A 6,877-nucleotide genomic window follows, 5' to 3' on the forward strand; every position below is an offset into this window, starting at 1 on the left:
TCTCAGCTTCCAGAGAAAACGAGGGGAGAAAAAAATAAAGCAATATTTTTTCAAAAGACTTAGCGTGGGGCTTTTTTTTGTCTCTCTGCAGTGCTGCGCTCCATTAACTCTCTCTCACGAGCACTTTTTTCATTCTGTCAGTTTCACACAGTTTGATTTAGTTTTGAGTTAGCTGTGGTTGCTGTTTTGGAAGGAGACAATCTACTTCCTGCCTTCCTTCATTGCTTCCCTTTTTCCTTCTTCCCTCCATCCTTCCTACTCCACCTGTTCCCTTCCCCCTAACACAGTCCTCCTTCTCTCTGTCCATCTTTTCCCCACCTCTCCCTCTTCTGTCCCTCCATCCCTATGCATGTTCTCATCTGCTCTTTAATCTCTATTTCGTGCCTCTACATAATAAGCTTGTCGTCTCTTCTGGAGATGAGGTGTCTCTCTCTCACACACATAGACACACACACACACACACACACACACACACACACACACTGTTTAAACAGGTAGGCAGGATAATACACACCGCGGACACTTCTGCTTAGCTCTCTCTCACACACAAAATGTACCCTCTGTTATACACACTCAGCCTTTTCCGCTTGCTCAATCACACACACACACACACACACACACACACACACGGTGCAGAGCTGAGGGTGTGAACCCCAGGTAGCTATAATGAAAACTCGGGCGGATGGAGGGGTGGGGGGGGTTTAGGACACGCTTTTTAATCACTGACCCGAGACGATCCATACAGACGGTATGATCCTGCAATGAAGTTTTCCCTCTTTGGAGAGTGTGACACCTGACAGAATTGATTGCAGGGAGGAAATTAAAAGTGGCGCCGTGAAGATTATTGAGGTTCTTCTGAGCGTCTGTCTGGAGGCAGCTGCTTCTGAAGGAGCAGCACTTTAGAGGACATTATCATCCGTGGGTTTATTTAATGTTAATCAAAGGGCGTCAAGCTAATGTATTTTCTGAAGTGGCATTTCATATCGACACGAGGTCGGGAAAGAAAATAACCCTCATATGGGGTGACAATGTGCATAATAAAAAGTTATTGTATTTGGAGATTATAGAACCAGGGGAGGGTGGGGATGACTGTGCGAGCCTGACATGTCTGTGCGGCTCCACTATTCTGACCTTTTTTCCTTATAACCCCAAATACGAAGCCTCATCTACGTGTGACTCCTTGTCACCAAATGCAAGTCCATAAATCAAAGATTGATTTTCCTTTGAAGAGTGTTTAGAGGCCTGAAGACATTAAACTATTCAGTACTTCACAAGAAAAGCACAAAGTTCATTTTAAGATCATTATTTCATCCAGCGTATTGTTTTTACATTATAGCCTAACCCCAGAATCATCTTAACACACAAATCCCATGTTGGGAACCATTGAGGTGAACGAGATGAGCAGGACCAGCATGAACCTCCAACATGGAGGTAATAAATCAAGAGAGAAGTACAGTCATTTTCTCATAGACTTCTATACAATCGGACTTCTTTTTGCAACCTTAGGAGTCGCCCCCTGCTGGTCAGTAGAGAGAATGGACACTTCCGCATCGACTTCACTCGGGAGAACCGGAGGTTGGTGTCTGGGCATCTGTTAATTTCTGTTAAATTAATTGACCCGTTTATTCGTCAAACCGACCGTGTGAAAAGGCCTTTAGTTGTGAGAGGGTGAAAATCCATTACATTTGGGATTGATTAACCTTAAACAACAAACATTGGCTAATGTGAGGCATCCATTAGTTTGCTTATTGTAAAGATATTACAAAGTTTAAAAAAGATCATTCAATTAACACCCATATGATGAGAACAAGGCATAACTTAACAACAACTTGAACATTAGTGTGTTGTTTTGGTCTGTTTGGTTTTAGTTTCCCAGTCAGCACTTGCTTGATGTCCATCTCTCCAGACAAGCCAACCTCAACGATCCCCTGAGAAGAGTTTGAGAGCAACTGAACTCAAAGTTTGAAAAGGAGGTCAGCTACAGACTGGCAGACATCCGGAGCAGCACTGGAGGACCGTCCTCAGCTCACAGTATCACAACTTTCAAAGTATTATAGACTCTGCAGGAGTCAGAGAGACAGAAATAGACTCAATTCAGCATTCGGCTTTGTCAGCGGATTCCAAGACCTAAAACCGGTTGTTTCTCCCTGACTGCTGCAGAGCATTGAGAGAAAATGTAACTTCACCTAGCAGAGGGATCCAGGCTCAAAACATGAGTAGTGACATTTCAAAATAAATTTCTCTACAAGAACTTTTAGGTTTAACACAAAACCACTTTGTTAGATTTAAGGAAAGGAGTGTGGTTAACGTCTTCCTGGCGGACTAATGACACGCGTGACCAGCGAATGACTAGAGTCCCGTGACGAGCGACTCGCGACACTTAACCGCTGATGTCACAAAATGTCGACGTTGAATTTTTGTTTCACACGAGGCACCAACCCTCCCTTACGCCCTGCTTGGACTATCTCGTACTTTATGCTCCATCAGCTGCACATCAACTGACATCAAAAATGTTGACGTCAGTTGATGTTGAACCTCCATGAAAGCAAGCACACCTACCAAAGGCGCTGTGTTACTGTGGTTGGCATTGCCTCCCTTACACTACTAGTTACTGGTACTGATGTACAATGATGAGTTCAACTCCTACTGTTTAGCTTTATCATTTGGCTCATTCCATAAAAGCTCAAGATAAGATTAAATTGAATTCTGGCTAAAGAATGTGCCAGACTGTATTAGTATATTTGGATTGTGATTGCTCTCTTTATGCGTCGGTGTTATACTTACCCATATCTAATGGCTGATCAAATGTACATGTACGGTTCTGTAACAGGCAGAAAGGTACAGAAAGACTGACTTTCAACCTAAAATAAAGATGACTTATCTATTCCTTTTGAGATTATTTTTCTCATTCATCTATTTTAGTGGATCCTCATAAGGAGAGAAACGTACAAAAAAGCACCCACCCACCCACCCACTGCTCACACACACACGCACACACACACACACACACACACACACACGCACACACACATGACCACAAACACACACACATGACCACAAACACACACACATGAGCACAAACACACACACATGAGCACAAACACACACACATGAGCACAAACACATAGGTTCCACAAACTTGGCTTTCTTTCATTAATTCACTCACAGGGTTTTAAAGAGACGATGTTCTGATGCCAGGAGGGTGTTGAAAGTTTCATAAGATACATACAGAGGGTGTGTACTCTACATGAACTGATTATGAAACAGTCTCACAAAGTGGGCGTGTGAATTAATCACAGCAATTCAACTTCAAATGACTTAAACCTGTGCACACACACACACACACACACACACACGCACACACAACCAGAGAGAGCTGTGAATGGACTCATAGATCTAGTGTTGCATTCAAGTGAGTTCTATATTCCGACCGTGGAAACTTCCATTGGAAACTATTGTAAAGAGGTAAACTGAAGGAGCAGCTAAGTTACAGCTCATTCTCACCTCATGATGTGTGTATTTAAGCATCAATGGATTCTGTTGTGCTTTGCACCGTCTGCATGCAGCACTTACTGCTGCCACCACATCTATGGATACATATTACAGCTACAATAAGGTGTTTGCTGTTGTGTAAATATTAACATACAAATAAATGTCAACAACAACCAATAGATTTTTTCAAAAGAGGAAAAGAAGAGTAAAAATGTGTCTGAATCATTTGAACATTTTTTCATATTTTCCTTCAGAAAGTCGAACATGAAAAGCAACATTATAATGAGTTGGTTTTTCATTTCATTTCATGGTTTGTGTGAAGCCCAAATAAGTCATTAATCTTTGTTTTTTCCACCATTTCCTCCTAATTGTACAAATAGAGCGTTTATGATCATTCCAGTTCATGCCTCCCACACGCGCACACACACACACGCACACACACACACACACACACACTTTACACAGATGCAGAGACGTATCCTTTGATGTAGAGATTTATGAACGTCAGGAACGCCGCGTTTGGAACACAGACGCACATTAAACAACTGAAGTAAAGCAAAAGTATTAAAAATCTATTTGTTAAAGTTTACACAAAACTCAAGAGATGATTATTCAAGGCTGCAGTCCTTAAACACACTTTGTGTCTGGAATTGTGCCAGGTCCCAAATCTAAGATAATAAAAGTATTTTTTTTAACACAGAATATTGCTTTATGTGTTTGGGTTCCTGGTGTTTGCAAACTTCTCTGTGACGAAACGTTTTTTAAAAAGGCAGTCACAAGTGATTTTTGTGGAATTCAGCCGATGTCAATGGGGCACCTTCTGAATAACTTAGAATGGTAACTCCTCATATCTCTGATTGCATATTCACTTTGCATTTGGTGCAACACCCAGGGAGCCAGGCTCATCAAAACAGCCTTGTGTCATGTTGGCAAACCACAAGAAACAGGCTCATGACCCATTTTATTTTCGGGGGGGGGTTGGACTTTGCTCTAAATTCACTCAAACTTTTCCATTCCTTGCTTCCTGGATGGTGGATTGACTGACTGGATGGTTTCACACAGTGACAGCTCATCTGGCCAAGTGAGAACAATTCTTTACACACCGGGGGCTTTGTTTTTGTGCGATTAATTCGCATGTCAATATATTTTTTCAAACTGTTGTTTTTGTCACGAATACTTTCACACAAAAAGGGATTATCACTTGGCCAAAAAGCAACATGTTTCTTTCCAGAACAAGGGCCATTTTTCTGAGCTTTTGCACTTGAAAAAGTAACGTTTCAACCAGTCACGTTGTGCAGAACACATCGAGTTGAACCTTCATTCATGAAACAACACGGAGGCTCCGTGGTCTGACTGTATCACTCCTTTCAACCTTGACGAAGGCGGCGCAGACCAGATCCACACCTTCAGTTTTGACCTTTCAAAATAAGAGCCCTGGATATATAATATTCACAGGCCAAAGTTTACCTTTTTTAATGTTGTTTATTTGTCACATCCCCGGTGTGTAAAGGCCTTAACATTGGAGCAGATAGTAACTCTCCCTCTACTGCCAACATGTGTAATCTCATGACAACAGTTTACTCCAACTGAAGGGGTCATTTTGAGTCATGTGACATTACCAAGTTCTCCTCGGCTTGTAATTTGGTGCCGTACACTCAAAGCTCAAACCATTGTAGCCAAGAGGGTCAGAATGATGTCAATTTTGTCATCATATCTGCAAAGATATCAGCGGGCAGCCAAAAGATGATCATGCAGAGTTTGCACGTTAAAACGTCTAAATATGGAGACTCTCAATTTAGCCTAAACGGAGGCGGGTGCATTTAGATATAGGATCAATACCGCCAGTGTTGTCGTCAAGGCCACCTAAACCGAGACCAGCTCATGACAAAGACCAGAGTAAGTTCCACACTGCATGACACACTTGTCCTCAGATTGATCTGAAAGATCAACATTCCTATTAAAACACCCGCAGAAAAAAATGTAAGATTCTTCTTTACCCACCTCTTTATTGCAGAGATTGATTTTATGTGGGAACTTTCCTTTGTTTTCTCTGAGCAATCACAGTTATGAGTTTAACAAATCCCCAGGCGATCCTGGTCCACAATGAATCAAGGTTTCCTAAGAAAGGTTCTTTTACTTTGACAAAGGGTTTTCTATAAATCAAAGTGCCAAAACGAATTTGAATTGTAACATTCTCAGTTGTTTTTCTAAATCTCAAGCAGAAACAATTACATAAGGACTAACAAAAGGCCTCCTTTTCCTCATAAGGCTTTATTGTTTCTAAATGATTGCCTCTTCACTTCCTTGTCCATCACTCTCTCCCACTCCTTTCCTCAGCTTTTGTTTTCCTGCCGCAGTCTCGGCCGACTTGTCAAGCTACGATCTAACTCCAACGAGTAGGATTGTACTCTAAATGCTAAATTATAATGTAATGCAAACTACAGTGACGTGATGACAGGAGAGCGTGGTGCGAGACACCTTGGATAAAGTGAGCTTGACGTTTCCTGAGGACGATTTAGACGTGACGCAAAAAGGAAAATCTGCGGAACTAATTAATGTCAAACAACGTGGCCTACATACGGCCAACGTCTTGGCAGTGGCTTTGTGAACGTGACAGTTTATTCAGACAGGTCGGCACATTTATACTGTTCGCATCCCACGTGAAACTATAAGTTAAGCGTCAACATTTAATCACATGAGTGGCAACTAAATCTAGCAACTTTTTATTGTATGTATTAGCTAAGCTAACTAGAAGCTAACGTCATCAATATGTTCTGGAGCAGCTCAGGTGCGCTTTACAACTGTTACAGTTTAGCTCTCCTGTTAGCTCTCCACAGTTCAGAAGGAGCTCATTAGTTCAAAGACATTGCTCAGTTGTTTCACACCGATTCTACATTGGAATACTAAAGGAAGAGCATTCTGCAGAGAGACTCAAGCAGCGCCTCTACACTTGGCTGTAAAAGAGCATTTTGTAGTGTTAATGAGTGAAGTCACAGCCGAGGTGACTTGTACAGAAGTCTACCTCTGCACTGCATTACTAGACAAAATGAGACGATTAGTCACAGACACACATTCCAGTATAGTTTGGAGGAACAGAGGCAGAAAGAGATATGGTGGCGATAGGAAACGAGCTGGAAGGGGAACAGTGAAGTGAGCAGGAAGAGAGCAAAGGGAGGGAGAGAACATGCAGGAGGAGGACAAATTATAGCTGTGAACTGCAGAGCAAACACTTTCTCTCCATCGGCCTCTCTTCATTCTTCTGTGTTGCACGCACACACACACACACACACACACACACACACACGCACATACACACACACACACACACACACACGCACATACACACACACGCACACACACACACACACACACACGCACACACACA

At 42.1% G+C, this 6,877-nt stretch overlaps 1 protein-coding gene across 1 annotated transcript in view; it reads right to left on the bottom strand.

The window, feature by feature from the left end:
* The window catches only part of LOC116393707 (glutamate receptor-interacting protein 2-like), a 244,088-nt gene that overhangs the window by 148,023 nt on the left and 89,188 nt on the right, over positions 1–6,877 (bottom strand). The gene's annotated exons all lie outside the window — the stretch shown is intronic.

The sequence above is a fragment of the Anarrhichthys ocellatus genome, unplaced genomic scaffold, assembly GCF_004355925.1.
Source record: "Anarrhichthys ocellatus isolate YVR2014 unplaced genomic scaffold, GSC_Weel_1.0 scaffold1, whole genome shotgun sequence".
Taxonomy (NCBI): domain Eukaryota; kingdom Metazoa; phylum Chordata; class Actinopteri; order Perciformes; family Anarhichadidae; genus Anarrhichthys; species Anarrhichthys ocellatus.